This window comes from Procambarus clarkii, chromosome 69 (genome assembly GCF_040958095.1).
Source record: "Procambarus clarkii isolate CNS0578487 chromosome 69, FALCON_Pclarkii_2.0, whole genome shotgun sequence".
NCBI lineage: Eukaryota > Metazoa > Arthropoda > Malacostraca > Decapoda > Cambaridae > Procambarus > Procambarus clarkii.
The window spans coordinates 570,024-590,471 of NC_091218.1; positions in this window are offsets into that span (position 1 = coordinate 570,024).

Below are 20,448 nucleotides of genomic sequence, written 5' to 3' on the forward strand. Positions count from 1 at the left end.
GAGGCCTGAGCCATATTTTGGAGCCAAATTCTAGCTCTATGCACGTATTCGCAGATTGAAATTACGACTTTTTATACCCAACATATGCCAAGTACTGAAAGTGGCAGTGAGTCCCATTTTGCACAAACTCCCCTGTAGTTTAAAAAATATCCCAAATATCCCAATTTCGAGGCCTGAGCTATATTCTGGAGCCAAATTCTGGCTCTCTGCACGTGTTCGCAGTTTGAAATTACGAATTTTTATACCCAACATAAGCCAAGTACTGAAAGCGGAGTTTGGTCATATATGTCCCAATCCCCCTGCAGTTTTCAAAATATCCCAAACACCTCAATTTCGAGGCCTGAGCCATATTTTGGAGCCAAATTCTGGCTCTCGGCACGTATTCGCAGTTTGAAATTACGACTTTTTATATGAAACATATGCAAAGTAATGGAAGCGGCGTTTGGTCATATTGGTCCCAAACCCCCCAGCAGTTTTCAAAATTTTCCAAACATCCCAATTTCGAGACCTGAACCATATTTTGAAGCCAAAATCTTGCTCTATGCACGTATTCGCAGTTTAAAATTACGACTTTTTATACCCAACATTTTCCAAGTCCTGAAAGCGGCAGTGAGTTACAATTTGCACAACCTCCCCTGCAGTTTTCGAAATATCCCAAATATCCCAATTTCGAGGCCTGAGCCATATCTTGGAGCCAAATTCTGGCTTTCTACACGTATTCGCAGTTTGAAATTGCGACTTTTTCATACCCAACATATGCCAAGTACTGAAAGCGGCGTTTGGTCACATTTGTCCCAAACCTCCCTGCACTTTTCAAAATATCCCAAACATCCCAATTTCGAGGCCAGAGCCATATTTTGGAGCCAATTTATGGCTCTATGCACGTATTTGCAGTTTGATATTACGACTTTTTATACCCAACATATGCCAAGTACTGAAAGCAGCGTTTGGACACATTTGTCCCAATCCCCCCTGCAGTTTTCAAAATATCCCAAATATCCAAATTTCAAAGCCTGAGCAATATTTTGGTGCCAAATTCTGGCTCTCTGTACGTATTCGCAGTTTGAAATTGCGACTTTTTTATACCCAACATATGCCAAGTAGTGAAAGTGGTATTTGGACACATTTGTCCCAATCCCCCCTGCAGTTTTCAAATTATCCCAAACATCCCAATTTCGGGGCCTGAGCCAAATTTTGGAGCCAAATTCTGGCTCTCTGCACGTATTTGCAGTTTGAAGTTACGAATTTTTATACCCAGCATATACGAAGTACTGAGAGTGGCTTTTGGTTACATTGGTCCCAATCCCCGCTGCAGTTTTGAAAATATCCCAAACATCCCAATTTCGAGGCCTGAGCCATATTTTGGAGCCAAATTCTGGCTCTCTGCATGTATTCGCAGTTTGAAATTACGAATTTTTATACCCAACATATGCCAAGTACTGAAAACGGCGTTTGGTCATATTTGTCCCAAACACCCCTGCAGTTTTCAAAACTTCCCAATCATCCCAATTTCGAGGCCTGAGCTATATTTTGGAGCCAAATTCTGCCTCTCTGCACGTATTCGCAGTTTGAAATTACGACTTTTTATACCCAACGTATGCCATGTACTGAAAGCGGCAGTGAGTCACATTTTGCACAAACTCCCCTGCAGTTTTCAAAATATCCCAAATATCCCAATTTCGAGGCCTGAGCCATATTTTGGAGCCAAATTCTGGCTCTCTGCACGTATTCACAGTTTGAAATTACGACTTTTTATACCCAACAAATGCCAAGTTCTGAAAGCGGGGTTTGGTCACATTTGTACCAAACCTCCCTGCAGATTTCAAAATATCCCAAATATCCCAATTTCTAAACCTGAGCCATATTTTGGAACCAAATTTTGGCTCTCTCAACGTATTCGCTGTTTGAAATTACGACTTTTTATACCCAACATATGCCAAGTACTGAAAGAGGGAGTGAGTCACATTTCGCACAAACTCCACTGCAGTTTTCAAAATATCCCAAACATCTTAATTTCGACGCCTGAGTCATATTTTGGAGCCAAATTCTCGCACTCTGCAGGTATTCGCAGTTTGATATTGCGAATTTCTATACCCAACATATGCCAAGTACTGAAAGTGCCAGCGAGTCACATTTTGCACAAACTCCCCTGCAGTTTTCAAGATATCCCAAACATCCCAATATTGAGGCCTGAGACATATTTTGTAACCCAACATATGTCACAGTGAGTCACATTTTGGCTCTCATTTTGGCTCTCATTTTGGCTTTTCAACAATTATGGCTCTCTGCATGTATTCGCAGTTTGAAATTACGACTTTTTATACCCAACATATGCCAAGTACTGTAAGCGGCTGTGAGTCACATTTTGGACAAACTCCCCTGCAGTTTTCAAAATATCCCAAACATCCCATTTCGAGGCCTGAGCCATATTTTGGAGCCAAATTCTGACTCTCTGCACGTATTAGCAGTTTGAAATTACGAATTTTTATACCCAACATATGCCTAGTACTGAAAGTGGCAGTGGGTCACATTTTGAACAAACTCCCCTGCAATTTTCAAAATATCCCGAACATCAAAATTTCGAGGCCTGAGCCATATTATGTAACCAAATTCTGGCTCTCTGCACGTATTCGCAGTTTGATATTACGACTTTTTATACCCAACATATGCCAAGTACTGTAAGCGGCAGTGAGTCACATTTTGGACAAACTCCCCTGCAGTTTTCAAAATATCCCAAACATTATAATTTCGAGGCCTGAACTATATTTTGGAGCCAAATTCATGCTCTCTGCACGTATTTGCAGTTTGAAATTACGACTTTTTATACCCAACATATGCCAAGTACTGAAAGCGGCGTTTGGTCATATTTGTCCCAAACTCCCCTGCAGTTTTCAAAATATCCCAAACATCCCAATTTCGAAGCCTGAGCAATATTTTGGAGCCAAATTCAGGCTCTATGCACGTATTCGCAGTTTGAAATTACGACTTTTTATATCCAACATATGTCAAGTCCTGAAAGTGGCAGTGAGTCATATTTTGCTCAAACTCCCATGCAGTTTTCGAAATATGCCAAATATCCCAATTTCGAGGCCTGAGCCATATTTTGGAACCAAATTCTGGCTCTCTGAACGTATTCGTAGTTTGAAATTACGAATTTTTATACCCAACATAAGCCAAGTACTGAAAGCGGAGTTTGGTCATATATGTCCCAATCCCCCCCGCAGTTTTCAAAATATCCCAAACACCTCAATTTCGAGGCCTGAGCCATATTTTGGAGCCAAATTCTGGCTCTCGGCACGTATTCGCAGTTTGAAATTACGACTTTTTATATGAAACATATGCAAAGTAATGGAAGCGGCGTTTGGTCATATTGGTCCCAAACCCCCCAGCAGTTTTCAAAATTTTCCAAACATCCCAATTTCGAGACCTGAACCATATTTTGAAGCCAAAATCTTGCTCTATGCACGTATTCGCAGTTTAAAATTACGACTTTTTATACCCAACATTTTCCAAGTCCTGAAAGCGGCAGTGAGTTACAATTTGCACAACCTCCCCTGCAGTTTTCGAAATATCCCAAATATCCCAATTTCGAGGCCTGAGCCATATCTTGGAGCCAAATTCTGGCTTTCTACACGTATTCGCAGTTTGAAATTGCGACTTTTTCATACCCAACATATGCCAAGTACTGAAAGCGGCGTTTGGTCACATTTGTCCCAAACCTCCCTGCACTTTTCAAAATATCCCAAACATCCCAATTTCGAGGCCAGAGCCATATTTTGGAGCCAATTTATGGCTCTATGCACGTATTTGCAGTTTGATATTACGACTTTTTATACCCAACATATGCCAAGTACTGAAAGCAGCGTTTGGACACATTTGTCCCAATCCCCCCTGCAGTTTTCAAAATATCCAAATTTCAAAGCCTGAGCAATATTTTGGTGCCAAATTCTGGCTCTCTGTACGTATTCGCAGTTTGAAATTGCGACTTTTTTATACCCAACATATGCCAAGTAGTGAAAGTGGTATTTGGACACATTTGTCCCAATCCCCCCTGCAGTTTTCAAATTATCCCAAACATCCCAATTTCAAGGCCTGAGCCATATTTTGGAGCCAACTTCCGACTCACTTCACGTATTCGCAGTTTGCATTTACGACTTTTTATACCCAACATATGCCAAGTACTGAAAGCGGCAGTGAGTCACATTTTGCACAAACTCCCCTGCAGTTTTAAAAATATTCCAAACATCCCAATTTCGAGGCCTGAGGCATATTTTGGAACCAAATTCTGGCTCTCTGCACGTATTCGTAGTTTGAAATTGCGCATTTTTTATACCCAACATATGCGAAGAACTGAAAGCGGCGTTTGGTCACATTTGTCCCAAACCTCCCTGCAGATTTCAAAATATCCCAAACATCCCCATATCGATGCATGAGCCATATTTTGGAGCCAAATTCTGGCTCTCTGCACGTATTCGCAGTTTGAAATTACGACTTTTTATACGAAACATATGCAAAGTAATGGAAGCGGCGTTTGGTCATATTTGTCCCAAACCCCCCCGCAGTTTTCAAAATATAACAAACATCCCAATTTCGAGACCTGAACCATATTTTGGAGCCAAATTCTCGGTCTCTGCACGTGTTCGGAGTTTGAAATTACGACTTTTTATACCCAACATATGCCAAGTCCTGAAAGTGGCAAAGAGTCACATTTTGCACAAACTCCCCTGCAGTTTTCGAAATATCCCAAATATCCCAATTTTAAGGCCTGAGCCATATTTTGGAGCCAAATTCTGGCTCTCTGCACGTATTCGCAGTTTAAAATTACGAATTTTTATACCCAACATATGCCAAGTTTTGAAAGCGGCAGTTAGTCACATTTTGCACAAACTCCCCTGTAGTTTTTAAAATATCCCAAATATCCCAATTTCGAGGCCTGAGCTATATTTTGGAGCAAATTCTGGCTCTCTTCACGTATTCGCAGTTTAAAATTACGACTTTTTATATCCAAAATATGCCAAGACCTGAAAGTGGAAGTGAGTAATATTTTGCACAAACTCCCCTGCAGTTTTCGAAATATCCCAAATATAACAATTTCGAGGCCTGAGCAATATTTTGGAGCCAAATTCTGTCTCTCTGCACGTATTCGCAGTTTGAAATTACGACTTTTTATACCCAACATATGCCAAGTTCTGATAGCGGCAGTGAGTCACATTTTGCACAAACTCCCCTGCAGTTTTCAAAATATCCCAAGCATCCCAATTTCGAGGCCTGAGCCATATTTTGGAGCCAAATTCAGGGTCTTTGCACGTATTCGCAGTTTGAAATTACGATTTTTTATACCCAACATATGCCAAGAACTGAAAGCGGTTTTTGGTTACATTTCTCCCAAACCGCCCTGCAGTTTTCAAAATATCCCAAACATCCCATTATCGACGCCTGAGCCATATTTTGGAGCCAAATTCTGGCTCCCTGCACGTATTCGGAGTTTGAAATTACGACTTTTTATACGGAAAATATGCCAAGAAATGAAAGCGGTGTTTGGTCATATTTGTCCCAAACCCCACTGCAGTTTTAAAAATATCCCAAACACCCCAATTTCGAGGCCTGAGAAATATTTTGGAGCCAAATTCAGGCTCTCTGCACATATTCGGAGTTTGAAATTACGAATTTTTATACCCAACATATGCCAAGTACGGAAAGCGGCAGTTAGTCACATTTTGCACAAACTCCCCTGTAGTTTAAAAAATATCGCAATATCGAGGCCTGAGCTATATTTTGGAGCCAAATTCTGGCTCTCTGCACGTATTCGCAGTTTGAAATTACGACTTTTTATACCCAATATATGGCATGTCCTGAAAGTGGCAGTGAGTCACATTTTGCACAAACTCCCCTGCAGTTTTCGAAATATCCCAAATATCCCAATTTCGAGGCCTGAGCCATATTTTGGAACCAAATTCTGGCTCTCTGCACGTATTCGCAGGATGAAATTACGAATTTTTATACCCAACATATGCCAAGTATTGAAAGCGGCAGTTAGTCACATTTTGCACAAACTCCCCTGTAGTTTTTAAAATATCCCAATTTCGAGGCCTGAGCAATATTTTGGAGCCAAATTCTGTCTCTCTGCACGTATTCGCAGTTTGAAATTACGACTTTTTATACCCAACATATGACAAGTACTGAAAGAGGCAGTGAGTCACATTTTGCACAAACTCCCCTGCAGTTTTCAAAATATACCAAACATCCCAATTTCGAGGCCTGAGCCATATTTTGGAGCCAAATTCAAGCTCTCTGCACGTATTTGCAGTTTGAAATTACGACTTTTTTATACCCAGCAATGCGAAGTACTGAAAGCGGCGTTAGGTCACATTTGTCCCAAACCTCCCTGCAGTTTTCAAAATATCCATAACATCCCAATATCGAGGCCTGACCCACATTTTGGAGCCAAATTCTGGCGCTCTGCACGTATTCGCAGTTTGATATTACGACTTTTTATACCCAACATATGCAAAGTACTGTAAGCGGCATTTGTTCACATTTGTCCCAAACCCCCCTGCAGTTTTCAAAATATCCCAAACAACCCAATTTCGAGGCCGGAGCCATATTTTGGAGCCAAATTCTGGCTCTCTGCACGTATTCTCAGTTTGTAATTGCGACTTTTTTATACCCAACATATGCCAAGTACTGAAAGAGGCGTTTGGTCACATTTGTCCCAAACCTCCCTGCACTTTTCAAAATATCCCAAACATCCCAATTTCGAGGCCTGAGCCATATTTTGGAGCCAAATTATGGCTCTATGCACGTATTCGCAGTTTGATATTACGACTTTTTATACCCAACATATGCCAAGTACTGAAAGCGGCGTTTGGACACATTTGTCCCAATCCCCCCTGCAGTTTTCAAAATATCCCAAATATCCCAATTTCAAAGCCTGAGCAATATTTTTTGCCAAATTCTGGCTCTCTGTACATATTCGCAGTTTGAAATTGCGACTTTTTTATACCCAACATATGCCAAGTACTGTAAGTGGCGTTTGGACACATTTGTCCCAATCCCCCCTGCAGTTTTCAAAATATCCCAAACATCCCAATTTCGAGGCCTGAGCCATATTTTGGAGCCAAATTCTGGCTCTCTGCACATATTCGCAGTTTGATATTACGGCTTTTTATACCCAAAATATGCCAAGTACTGAAAGCGGCAGTGAGTCACATTTTGCATAAACTCCCCTGCAGTTTTCAAAATATACCAAACATCTCAATTTCAAGGCCTGAGCCATATTTTGGAATCAAATTCAGGCTCTCTGCACGTATTCGCAGTTTGAAATTACGACTTTTTATACCCAACATATGCAAAGTACTGTAAGCGGCGTTTGGTCACATTTGTCCCAAACCTCCCTGCAAGTTTCAAAATATCCCAAATATCCCAATTTTGAAGGCCTGAACCATATTTTGGAGCCAAATTCTGGCTTTCTGCACGTATTCGCAGTTTGAAATTGCGACTTTTTTATACCCAACATATGCCAAGTACTGAAAGCGGCGTTTGGTCACATTTGTCCCAAACCTCCCTGCACTTTTCAAAATATCCCAAACATCCCAATTTCGAGGGCAGAGCCATATTTTGGAGCCAAATTATGGCTCCATGCACGTATTCGCAGTTTGATATTACGACTTTTTATACCCAACATATGCCAAGTACTGAAAGCGGCGTTTGGACACATTTGTCCCAATCCCCCCTGCAGTTTTCAAAATATCCCAAACATCCCAATTTCGAGGCCTGAGCCATATTTTGGAGCCAAATTCAAGCTCTCTGCACCAATTCGCAGTTTGAAATTACGACTTTTTTATACCCAGCATATGCGAAGTACTGAAAGCGGCGTTACGTCACATTTGTCCAAAACCTCCCTGCAGTTTTCAAAATATCCCAAACATCCCAATATCGAGGCCTGAGCCATATTTTGGAGCCAAATTCTGGCGCTCTGAACGTATTCGCAGTTTGATATTACGACTTTTTATACCCAACATATGCCAAGAACTGAAAGCTGCAGTGAGTCACATTTTGAACAAACTCCCCTGCAGTTTTCAAAATATCCCAAACATCCCAATTTCGCGTCCTGAGCCATATTTTGGAATCAAATTCAGGCTCTCTGCACGTATCCGCTTTTGAAATTACGACTTTTTATACCAAACATATGCAAAGTACTGTAAGCGGCGTTTGGTCACATTTGTCCCAAACCCCCCTGCAGTTTTCAAAATATCACAAACAACCCAATTTCGAGGCTTGAGCCATATTTTGGAGCCAAATTCTGGCTCTCTGCACGTATTCGCAGTTTGAAATTACGACTTTTTTATACCCAACATATGCGAAGTACTGAAAGCAGCGTTTGGTCACATTTGTCCCAAACCTCCCTGCAGTTTTCAAAATATCCCAAACAACCCAATATCGAGGCCTGAGATATATTTTCGAGCCAAATTCAGGCTCTCTGCACGTATTTGCAGTTTGAAACTATGACTTTTTATACCCAACATATGCCAAGTACTGAAAGAGGCAGTGAGTCACATTTTGCACAAACTCCCCTGCAGTTTTCAAAATATACCAAACATCCCAATTTCGAGGCCTGAGGCATATTTTGGAGCCAAATTCAGGCGTTTTGCACGTATTCGCAGTTTGAAATTACGACTTTTTATACCCAACATATGCCAAGTACTGAAAGTGGCGTTTGGTCACATTTGTCCCAAACCTCCTTACAGTTTTCAAAATATCCCAAATATCCCAACTTTGAAGGCCTGAACCATATTTTGGAGCCAAATTCTGGCTCTCGGCACATATTCGCAGTTTGATATTACGACTTTTTATACCCAACATATGCCAAGTACTGAAAGCGGCAATGAGTCACATTTTGCATAAACTCCCCTGCAGTTTTCAAAATATTCCAAACATCCTAATTTCGAGGCCTGAGCCATATTTTGGAACCAAATTCTGGCTCTCTGCACGTATTCTAAGTTTGAAATTGCGCATTTTTTATACCCAACATATGCGAAGTACTGAAAGCGGCGTTTGGTCACATTTGTCCCAAAACTCCCTGCAGTTTTCAAAATATCCCAAACATCCCCATATCGAGGCCTGAGCCATAATTTGGAGCCAAATTCTGGCTCTCTGCACTTATTCGCAGTTTGAAATTACGACTTTTTATACAAAACATATGCAAAGTAATGGAAGCGGCGTTTGGTCATATTTGTCCCCCCCCCCCGCAGTTTTCAAAATATCCCAAACATCCCAATTTCGAGACCTGAACCATATTTTGGAGCCAAAATCTGCTCTATGCACGTATTCGCAGTTTGAAATTACGACTTTTTATACCCAACATATGCCAAGTCCTGAAAGAGGCAAAAGAATCACATTTTGCACAAACTCCCCAGCAGTTTTCGAAATATCCCAAATATCCCAATTTCGAGGCCTGAGCCATATTTTGGAGCCAAATTCTGGCTCTCTGCACGTATTCGCAGTATGAAATTACGAATTTTTATACCCAACATATGCCAAGTATTGAAAGCGGCAGTTAGTCACATTTTGCACAAACTCCCCTGTAGTTTTTAAAATATCCCAAATATCCCAATTTCGAGGCCTGAGCAATATTTTGGAGCCAAATTCTGTCTCTCTGCACGTATTCGCAGTTTGAAATTACGACTTTTTATACCCAACATATGCAAAGTATTGTAAGCGCCGTTTGTTCACATTTGTCCCAAACCTCCTTGCAGTTTTCAAAATATCCCAAATATCCCAACTTTGAAGGCCTGAACCATATTTTGGAGCCAAATTCTGGCTTTCTGCACGTATTCGCAGTTTGAAATTGCGACTTTTTTATACCCAACATATGCCAAGTACTGAAAGCGGCGTTTGGTCACATTTGTCGTAAACCTCCCTGCACTTTTCAAAATATCCCAAACATCCCAATTTCGAGGCCTGAGCCATATTTTGGAGCCAAATTATGGCTCTATGCACGTATTCGCAGTTTGATATTACGACTTTTTATACCCAACATATGCCAAGTACTTAAAGAGGCGTTTGGACACATTTGTCCCAATCCCCCCCTGCAGTTTTCAAAATATCCCAAACATCCGAATTTCGAGGCCTGAACCATATTTTGGAGCCAAATTCTGGCTCTCTGCACATATTCGCAGTTTGATATTACGACTTTTTATACCCAACATATGCCAAGTACTGAAAGCGGCGTTTGGTCACATTTGTCCCAAACCTCCCTGCAGTTTTCAAAATATCCCAAACATCCCCATATCGAGGCCTGAGCCATATTTTGGAGCCAAATTCTGGCTCTCTGCACTTATTCGCAGTTTGAAATTACGACTTTTTATACAAAACATATGCAAAGTAATGGAAGCGGCGTTTGGTCATATTTGTCCCAACCCCCCCCCCCCCCGCAGTTTTCAAAATATCCCAAACATCCCAATTTCAAGACCTGAACCATATTTTGGAGCCAAAATCTGCTCTATGCACGTATTCGCAGTTTGAAATTACGACTTTTAATACCCAAAATATGCCAAGTCCTGAAAGTGGCAAAAGAATCACATTTTGCACAAACTCCCCAGCAGTTTTCGAAATATCCCAAATATCCCAATTTCGAGGCCTGAGCCATATTTTGGAGCCAAATTCTGGCTCTCTGCACGTATTCGCAGTATGAAATTACGAATTTTTATACCCAACATATGCCAAGTATTGAAAGCGGCAATTAGTCACATTTTGCACAAACTCCCCAGTAGTTTTTAAAATATCCCAAATATTCCAATTTCGAGGCCTGAGCAATATTTTGGAGCCAAATTCTGTCTCTCTGCTAGTATTTGCAGTTTGAAATTACGACTTTTTATACCCAACATATGCAAAGTACTGTAAGCGGCGTTTGGTCACATTTGTCCCAAACCCCCCTGCAGTTTTCAAAATATCCCAAACAACCCAATTTCGAGGCCGGAGCCATATTTTGGAGCCAAATTCTGGCTCTCTGCACGTATTCTCAGTTTGTAATTGCGACTTTTTTATACCCAACATATGCCAAGTACTGAAAGCGGCGTTTGGTCACATTTGTCCCAATCCCCCCTGCAGTTTTCAAAATATCCCAAACATCCCAATTTCGAGGCCTGAGCCATATTTTGGAGCCAAAATCTGGCTCTCTGCACATATTCGCAGTTTGATATTACGACTTTTTATACCCAACATATGCCAAGTACTGAAAGCGGCAGTGAGTCACATTTTGCATAAACTCCCCTGCAGTTTTCAAAATATACCAAACATCTCAATTTCAAGGCCTGAGCCATATTTTGGAGCCAAATTCTGGCTCTCGGCACATATTCGCAGTTTGATATTACGACTTTTTATACCCAACATATGCCAAGTACTGAAAGCGGCAATGAGTCACATTTTGCATAAACTCACCTGCAGTTTTCAAAATATACCAAACATCCCAATTTCGAGGCCTGAGGCATATTTTGGAGCCAAATTCAGGCGCTTTGCACGTATTCGCAGTTTGAAATTACGAATTTTTATACCCAACATATGCCAAGTACTGAAAGCGGCGTTTGGTCACATTTGTCCCAAACCTCCCTGCAGTTTTCAAAATATCCCAAACAACCCAATATCGAGGCCTGAGATATATTTTCGAGCCAAATTCAGGCTCTCTGCACGTATTCGCAGTTTGAAATTACGACTTTTTATACCCAACATATGCCAAGTACTGAAAGCGGCGTTTGGTCACATTTGTCCCAAACCTCCTTGCAGTTTTCAAAATGTCCCAAATATCCCAACTTTGAAGGCCTGAACCATATTTTGGAGCCAAATTCTGGCTTTCTGCACGTATTCGCAGTTTGAAATTGCGACTTTTTTATACCCAACATATGCCAAGTACTGAAAGCGGCGTTTGGTCACATTTGTCCCAAACCTCCCTGCAGTTTTCAAAATATCCCAAACAACCCAATATCGAGGCCAGAGCCATATTTTGGAGCCAAATTATGGCTCTATGCACGTATTCGCAGTTTGATATTACGACTTTTTATACCCAACATATGCCAAGAACTGAAATAAGCGTTTGGACATATTTGTCCCAATCCCCCCTGCAGTTTTCAAAATATCCCAAATATCCCATTTTCAAAACCTGAGCAATCTTTTTGTGCCAAATTCTGGCTCTCTGTACGTATTCGCAGTTTGAAATTGCGACTTTTTTATACCCAACATATGCCAAGTACTGAAAGCGGCGTTTGGACACATTTGTCCCAATCCCCCCTGCAGTTTTCAAAATATCCCAAACATCCGAATTTCGAGGCCTGAACCATATTTTGGAGCCAAATTCTGGCTCTCTGCACATATTCGCAGTTTGATATTACGACTTTTTATACCCAACAAATGCCAAGTACTGAAAGCGGCGTTTGGACACATTTGTCCCAATCCCCCCTGCAGTATTCAAAATATCCCAAATATCCCAATTTCAAAGCCTGAGCAATATTTTGGTGCCAAATTCTGGCTCTCTGTACGTATTCGCAGTTTGAAATTGCGACTTTTTGATACCCAACATATGCCAAGTACTGAAAGCGGCGTTTGGACACATTTGTCCCAATCCCCCCTGCAGTATTCAAAATATCCCAAATATCCCAATTTCGAGCCTTGAGCCATATTTTGGCTCTCTGCACGTATTCGCAGTTTGAAATTACGACTTGTTATACCCAACATATGCCAAGTACTGAAAGCAACAGTGAGTCACATTTTGCACAAACTCCCCTGCAGTTTTCAAAATATCCCAAACATCCCAATTTCGAGGCCTGAGCCATATTTTGGAACCAAATTCTGGCTCTTTGCACTTATTCGGAGTATGAAATTACCACTTTTTATACCCAACATATGCAAAGTAGTAAAAGCGTCAGTGAGTCACATTTTGCACAAACTCCCCTGCATTTTACAAAATATCCCAAACATCCCAATTCCAAGGCCTGAGGCATATTTTGGAGCCAAATTCTGGCTCTCTGCTCGTATTCGCAGTTTGAAATTACGAATTTTTTATACCCAACATATGCGAAGTACTGTAAGCGGCGTTTGGTAACATTTTGCACAAACTCCCCTGCAGTTTTCAAAATATCCCAAATATCAAAATTTTGAGGCCTGAGTCATATTTTGGAGCCAAATTCTGGCTCTCTACACGTATTCGCAGTTTGAAATTACGAATTTTTATACCCAACATATGACAAGTACTGAAAGCGGGGTTTGGTCACATTTGTCCCAAACCTCGCTGTAGTTTTCAAAATATCCAAAATATTCCAATATCGAGGCCTGAGCCATATTTTGAAGTTAAATTCTGGCTCTCTGCACGTATTCGCAGTTTGAAACTACGATATTTTATACCCAACATATGCCAAGTACTGAAAGAGGCAGTGAGTCACATTTTGCACAAACTCCCCTGCAGTTTGTAAAATATACCAAACATCCCAATTTCGAGGCCTGAGCCATATTTTTGAGCCAAATTCAAGCTCTCTGCACGTATTCGCAGTTTGAAATTACGACTTTTTTATACCAAGCATATGCGAAGTACTGAAAGCGGCGTTAGGTAACATTTGTCCCAAACCTCCCTGCAGTTCTGAAAATAACCCAAACATCCCAATATCGAGGCCTGAGCCATAATTTGGAGCCAAATTCTGGCGCTCTGCACGTATTCGCAGTTTTATATTACGACTTTTTATACCCAACATATGCCAAGAACTGAAAGCTGCAGTGAGTGTCATTTTGAACAAACTCCCCTGAGGTTTTCAAAATATCCCAAACATCTCAATTTTGCGTCCTGAGCCATATTTTGGGATCAAATTCAGGTTCTCTGCACGTATTCGCAGTTTGAAATTACGACTTTTTATACCCAACATATGCAAAGTACTGTAAGCGGCGTTTGGTCACATTTGTCCCAAACCCTCCTGCAGTTTTCAAAATATCCCAAACAACCCAATTTCGAGGCCGGAGCCATATTTTGGAGCCAAATTCTGGCTCTCTGCACGTATTCTCAGTTAGTAATTGCGACTTTTTTATACCCAACATATGCCAAGTACTGAAAGCAGCAGTTAGTCACATTTTGCATAAACTCCCCTGCAGTTTTCAAAATATACCAAACATCTCAATTTCAAGGCCTGAGCCATATTTTGGAGCCAAATTCTGGTTCTCTGCACATATTCGCAGTTTGATATTACGACTTTTTATACCCAACATATGCCAAGAACTGAAAGCTGCAGTGAGTCACATTTTGAACAAATTCCCCTGCAGTTTTCAAAATATCCCAAACATCCCAATTTCGCGTCCTGAGCCATATTTTGGAATCAAATTCAGGCTCTATGCTAGTATTCGCAGTTTGAAATTACGACTTTTTATACCCAACATATGCAAAGTACTGTAAGCGGCGTTTGGTCACATTTGTCCCAAACCCCCCAGCAGTTTTCAAAATATCCCAAACAACCCAATTTCGAGGCCGGAGCCATATTTTGGAGCCAAATTCTGGTTCTCTGCACGTATTCTCAGTTTGTAATTGCGACTTTTTTATACCCAACATATGCCAATTACTGAAAGCGGCGTTTGGTCACATTTGTCCCAATCCCCCCTGCAGTTTTCAAAATATCCCAAACATCCCAATTTCGAGGCCTGAGCCATATTTTGGAGCCAAAATCTGGCTCTCTGCACATATTCGCAGTTTGATATTACGACTTTTTATACCCAACATATGCCAAGTACTGAAAGCGGCAGTGAGTCACATTTTGCATAAACTCCCCTGCAGTTTTCAAAATATACCAAAGATCTCAATTTCAAGGCCTGAGCCATATTTTGGAGCCAAATTCTGGCTCTCGGCACATATTCGCAGTTTGATATTACGACTTTTTATACCCAACATATGCCAAGTACTGAAAGCGGCAATGAGTCACATTTTGCATAAACTCCCCTGCAGTTTTCAAAATATACCAAACATCCCAATTTCGAGGCCTGAGGAATATTTTGGAGCCAAATTCAGGCGCTTTGCACGTATTCGCAGTTTGAAATTACAACTTTTTATACCCAACATTTGCAAAGTACTGAAAGCGGCGTTTGGTCACATTTGTCCCAAACCTCCCTGCAGTTTTCAAAATATCCCAAACAACCCAATATCGAGGCCTGAGATATATTTTCGAGCCAAATTCAGGCTCTCTACACGTATTCGCAGTTTGAAATTACGACTTTTTATACCCAACATATGACAAGTACTAAAAGCGGGGTTTGGTCACATTTGTCCCAAACCTCGCTGTAGTTTTCAAAATATCCAAAATATCCCAATATCGAGGCCTGACCCAAATTTTGAAGTTAAATTCTGGCTCTCTGCACGTATTCGCAGTTTGAAACTACGACATTTTATACCCAACATATGCCAAGTACTGAAAGAGCCAGTGAGTCACATTTTGCACAAACTCCTCTGCAGTTTGTAAAATATACCAAACATCCCAATTTCGAGGCCTGAGCCATATTTTGGAGCCAAATTCAAGCTCTCTGCACGTATTCGCAGTTTGAAATTACGACTTTTTTATACCAAGCATATGCGAAGTACTGAAAGCGGCGTTAGGTAACATTTGTCCCAAACCTCCCTGCAGTTCTGAAAATATCCCAAACATCCCAATATCGAGGCCTGAGCCATAATTTGGAGCCAAATTCTGGCGCTCTGCACGTATTCGCAGTTTGATATTACGAATTTTTATACCCAACATATGCCAAGAACTGAAAGCTGCAGTGAGTGTCATTTTGAACAAACTCCCCTGAGGTTTTCAAAATATCCCAAACATCCCAATTTCGCGTCCAGAGCCATATTTTGGAATCAAATTCAGGCTCTCTGCACGTATTCGCAGTTTGAAATTACGACTTTTTATACCCAACATATGCAAAGTACTGTAAGCGGCGTTTGGTCACATTTGTCCCAAACCCTCCTGCAGTTTTCAAAATATACAAAACAACCCAATTTCGAGGCCGGAGCCATATTTTGGAGCCAAATTCTGTCTCTCTGCACGTATTCTCAGTTAGTAATTGCGACTTTTTTATACCCAACATATGCCAAGTACTGAAAGCGGCGTTTGGTCACATTTGTCCCAATCCCCCCTGCAGTTTTCAAAATATCCCAAACATCCCAATTTCGAGGCCTGAGCCATATTTTGCAGCCAAAGTCTGGTTCTCTGCACATATTCGCAGTTTGATATTACGACTTTTTATACCCAACATATGCCAAGTACTGAAAGCAGCAGTTTGTCACATTTTGCATAAACACCCCTGCAGTTTTCAAAATATACCAAACATCTCAATTTCAAGGCCTGAGCCATATTTTGGAGCCAAATTCTGGTTCTCTGCACATATTCGCAGTTTGATATTACGACTTTTTATACCCAACATATGCCAAGAACTGAAAGCTGCAGTGAGTCACATTTTGAACAAACTCCCCTGCAGTTTTCAAAATATCCCAAACATCCCAATTTCGCGTCCTGAGCCATATTTTGGAATCAAATTCAGGCTCTCTGCTAGTATTCGCAGTTTGAAATTACGACTTTTTATACCCAACATATGCAAAGTACTGTAAGCGGCGTTTGGTCACATTTGTCCCAAACCCCCCTGCAGTTTTCAAAATATCCCAAATATCCCAATTTCGAGGCCGGAGCCATATTTTGGAGCCAAATTCTGGCTCTCTGCACGTATTCTCAGTTTGTAATTGCGACTTTTTTATACCCAACATATGCCAAGTACTGAAAGCGGCGTTTGGTCACATTTGTCCCAATCCCCCCTGCAGTTTTCAAAATATGCCAAACATCCCAATTTCGAGGCCTTAGCCATATTTTGGAATCAAATTCAGGCTCTCTGCACGTATTCGCAGTTTGAAATTACGACTTTTTATACCCAACATATGCAAAGTACTGTAAGCGGCGTTTGGTCACATTTGTCCCAAACCCTCCTGCAGTTTTCAAAATATCCCAAACAACCCAATTTCGAGGCCGGAGCCATATTTTGGAGCCAAATTCTGGCTCTCTGCACATATTCGCAGTTTGATATTACTACTTTTTATACCCAACATTTGCCAAGAACTGAAAGCTGCAGTGAGTCACATTTTGAACAAACTCCCCTGCAGTTTTCAAAATATCTCAAACTTCCCAATTTCGCGTCCTGAGCCATATTTTGGAATCAAATTCAGGCTCTCTGCTAGTATTCGCAGTTTGAAATTACGACTTTTTATACCCAACATATGCAAAGTACTGTAAGCGGCGTTTGGTCACATTTGTCCCAAACCCCCCTGCAGTTTTCAAAATATCCCAAACAACCCAATTTCGAGGCCGGAGCCATATTTTGGAGCCAAATTCTGCTCTCTGCACGTATTCTCAGTTTGTAATTGCGACTTTTTTATACCCAACATATGCCAAGTACTGAAAGCGGCGTTAGGTCACATTTGTCCCAATCCCCCCTGCAGTTTTCAAAATATCCCAAACACCCCAATTTCGAGGCCTGAGCCATATTTTGGAGCCAAAATCTGGCTCTCTGCACATATTCGCAGTTTGATATTACGACTTTTTATACCCAACATATGCCAAGTACTGAAAGCGGCAGTGAGTCACATTTTGCATAAACTTCCCTGCAGTTTTCAAAATATACCAAACATCTCAATTTCAAGGCCTGAGCCATATTTTGGAGCCAAATTCTGGCTCTCGGCACATATTCGCAGTTTGATATTACGACTTTTTATACCCAACATATGCCAAGTACTGAAAGCGGCAGTGAGTCACATTTTGCATAAACTTCCCTGCAGTTTTCAAAATATACCAAACATCCCAATTTCGAGGCCTGAGGCATATTTTGGAGCCAAATTCAGGCGCTTTGCACGTATTCGCAGTTTGAAATTACGACTTTTTATACCCAACATTTGCCAAGTACTGAAAGCGGCGTTTGGTCAAATTTGGCCCAAACCTCCCTGCAGTTTTCTAAATATCCCAAACAACCCAATATCGAGGCCTGAGATATATTTTCGAGCCAAATTCACGGCTCTCTGCACGTATTCGCAGTTTGAAATTACGACTTTTTATACCCAACATATGCCAAGTACTGAAAGCGGCGTTTGGTCACATTTGTCCCAAACCTCCTTGCAGTTTTCAAAATATCCCTAATATCCCAACTTTGAAGGCCTGAACAATATTTTGGAGCCAAATTCTGGCTTTCTGCACGTATTCGCAGTTTGAAATTGCGACTTTTTTATACCCAACATATGCCAAGTACTGAAAGCGGCGTTTGGTCACATTTGTCCCAAAACTCCCTGCACTTTTCAAAATATCCCAAACATCCCAATTTCGAGGCCAGAATCATATTTTGGAGCCAAATTCTGGCTCTCTGCACATATTCGCAGTTTGATATTACGACTTTTTATACCCAACATATGCCAAGTACTGAAAGCGGCGTTTGGACACATTTGTCCCAATCCCCCCTGCAGTATTCAAAATATCCCAAATATCCCAATTTCAAAGCCTGAGCAATATTTTGGTGCCAAATTCTGGCTCTCTGTACGTATTCGCAGTTTGAAATTGCGACTTTTTTATACCCAACATATGCCAAGTACTGAAAGCGGCGTTTGGACACATTTGTCCGAATCCCCCTGCAGTATTCAAAATATCCCAAATATCCCAATTTCGAGGCCTGAGCCATATTTTGGAGCCAAATTCTGGCTCTCTGCACGTATGCGCAATTTGAAATTACGACTTGTTGTTCCCAACATATGCCAAGTACTGAAAGCAACAGTGAGTCACATTTTGCACAAACTCCCCTGCAGTTTTCAAAATATCCCAAACATCCCAATTTCGAGGCCTGAGCCATATTTTGGAACCAAATTCTGGGGTTTTGCACTTATTCGGAGTTTGAAATTACGACTTTTTATACCCAACATATGCCAAGTAGTAAAAGCGTCAGTGTGTCACATTTTGCACAAACTCCCCTGCAGTTTTCAAAATATCCCAAACATCCCAATTCCAAGGCCTGAGCCATATTTTGGAGCCAAATTCTGGCTCTCTGCTCGTATTCGCAGTTTTAAATTACGAATTTTTTATACCCAACATATGCGAAGTACTGTAAGCGGCGTTTGGTAACATTTTGCACAAACTCCCCTGCAGTTTTCAAAATATCCCAAATATCAAAATTTTGAGGCCTGAGCCCTATTTTGGAGCCAAATTCTGGCTCTCTACACGTAATCGCAGTTTGAAATTACGACTTTTTATACCCAACATATGACAAGTACTGAAAGCGGGGATTGGTCACATTTGTCCCAAACCTCGCTGTAGTTTTCAAAATATCCAAAATATCCCAATATCGAGGCCTGAGCCATATTTTGAAGTTAAATTGTGGCTCTCTGCACGTATTCGCAGTTTGAAACTACGACATTTTATACCCAACATATGCCAAGTACTGAAAGAGGCAGTGAGTCACATTTTGCACAAACTCCCCTGCAGTTTGTAAAATATACCAAACATCCCAATTTCGAGGCCTGAGCCATATTTTGGAGCCAAATTCAAGCTCTCTGCACGTATTCGCAGTTTGAAATTACGACTTTTTTATACCAAGCATATGCGAAGTACTGAAAGCGGCGTTAGGTAACATTTGTCCCAAACCTCCCTAAAGTTCTGAAAATATCCCAAACATCCCAATATCGAGGCCTGAGCCATAATTTGGAGCCAAATTCTGGCGCTCTGCACGTGTTCGCAGTTTGATATTACGACTTTTTATACCCAACATATGCCAAGAACTGAAAGCTGCAGTGAGTGTCATTTTGAACAAACTCCCCTGAGGTTTTCAAAATATCCCAAACATCCCAATTTCGCGTCCTGAGCCATATTTTGGAATCAAATTCAGGCTCTCTGCACGTATTCGCAGTTTGAAATTACGACTTTTTATACCCAACATATGCAAAGTACTGTAAGCGGCGTTTGGTCACATTTGTCCCAAACCCTCCTGCAGTTTTCAAAATATCCCAAACAACCCAATTTCGAGGCCGGAGCCATATTTTGGAGCCAAATTCTGGCTCTCTGCACGTATTCTCAGTTAGTAATTGCGACTTTTTTATACCCAACATATGCCAAGTACTGAAAGGGGCATTTGGTCACATTTGTCCCAATCCCCCCTGCAGTTTTCAAAATATCCCAAACATCCCAATTTCGAGGCCTGAGCCATATTCTGGAGCCAAATTCTGGTTCTCTGCACATATTCGCAGTTTGATATTACGACTTTTTATACCCAACATATGCCAAGTACTGAAAGCAGCAGTTAGTCACATTTTGCATAAACTCCCCTGCAGTTTTCAAAATATACCAAACATCTCAATTTCAAGGCCTGAGCCATATTTTGGAGCCAAATTCTGGTTCTCTGCACATATTCGCAGTTTGATATTAC